At 31.5% G+C, this 1,485-nt stretch overlaps 1 non-coding gene across 1 annotated transcript; it reads left to right on the top strand.

Annotated features, from left to right (window-relative positions):
* Positions 1 to 798: 798 nt before the first annotated feature.
* LOC111545169 lies at positions 799 to 900 on the top strand. The gene has a single exon (XR_002732356.1). It is a non-coding gene; the product is annotated as a U6 spliceosomal RNA (small nuclear RNA).
* Positions 901 to 1,485: the final 585 nt, after the last annotated feature.

The following is a 1,485-nucleotide window of genomic DNA, read 5'->3' as shown; positions in this document are numbered from 1 at the left end:
AGCCAAACATATTTTACATTATTTTTATTTTATCATTGTATAAAATAACTTATTTTGATTTTCATACCTTTTTTCCTTGTTTCATGGCTTAAGCAACATAAATCTCTTATCTCACAAGCAGAACTTAGAAGTCTGAAACCAGGTGTCAGCAAGCTGTTTCCTTCTAAGGGCTGCTGGGGAAGAATATGCTCTGGCCTCTAGATCTGTAGATGGCATTTTCACGTTCACCTCAAACCCCTGGATTTTCACTTCTTTACCATACAATTTTTTTTTTTCACTGTTATTTCTTGCAACACAGACCATTTGGGATTTTTTTTCTCCCTGAGATATATAATTTAGAAATTTCTTTGGGTAAGAAATATTAGTGTAAAATCAAGCCTAGTTCATTGCAAAATATCATTATTTTACTTTCAGTATTAGTAGATAGTTTTGTTGTGCCAGTGAATCTAGGTTTGTAGCTGTGTTTTCTGTCATTCTGAAGAAATCACTCCACTGTCTTCTGGCTCCCGTTATTGCTGTTGACAGTTTTGCTACAGATCTGTTTGTCTATGACGTCATCTTTATTGCTGCTACTGGGCTCTTCTTTTCATCGAATTTCTCTTGTAATTTTAATATTTATTATAATGTTTCATAGAGATGATGGCCTCACCAAGTTTATAGCTCATCAATTCTAAGATTCCGTTTAAAAGATTTTCGTGGGCAATAAGTTTCAGTCAATATTATTGAAATCTCAATATTACCAAAAAAGCAGATTTTCTAAAGAAGGAGGATTTCCTCTCACAAAAAAAGAGGACTATTGCTCACTTCAACTGTGCATATATTAAAATTGGAACGATACAAAGATTAGTATGGCCCTTTTGCAAAAATGACATGTGAATTCATGAAGCATTCTGTATGTTTTATAGATTTAAAATGTATTAAAAGAGTAGATAGATATTAAGTGTCCTCAGCCAAAAAGTAAGAAAAAAAAAAAACTCCCCCCCCACCCCAACAAAAATCTACCTATGTCAATTGGTAGATTTAATTGACCTATGTCAATTGACCTATATCAATTGACCTATGTCAATTGATGTAGATGTTAATTACTTTGATTTTGGGACTCATTATACAAGATATACTTATATCAAAATACTGTATTGTACATCTTAAATAATAATAATAATAATTTTTTTGTCAATCACATCTGAATAAAGCTGAAAACAAAGCTGAAAAAGTACATAAAACTTGTTTTTTAAAAAATATATGTCTTATTGGTGCTAGGTAAAAGAAAATCTGTGTGGAAATTTTGAGGCATTTTTGTAAAACAAGGAAATCATTTTGGAGAAAGAGACAATTTTGCATAAGAATAATGTTTTTCCCTTTTTAGTCGTCTAAATTAAATATTAATGAACTCTCTCGCAAGTCTGAGCAGGTGCTAGGCCATTTTACGTTGTAAGCAAGGTAGGAGTAACAAAATATAAAGAAAGATTACTGCTTTTCCTGTGA

Source organism: Piliocolobus tephrosceles, chromosome 2 (assembly GCF_002776525.5).
Source record: "Piliocolobus tephrosceles isolate RC106 chromosome 2, ASM277652v3, whole genome shotgun sequence".
Classification (NCBI taxonomy): domain Eukaryota; kingdom Metazoa; phylum Chordata; class Mammalia; order Primates; family Cercopithecidae; genus Piliocolobus; species Piliocolobus tephrosceles.
The sequence above is the reverse complement of the archived record's forward strand: the minus strand, read 5'-3'. Positions and strand labels throughout refer to the sequence as shown.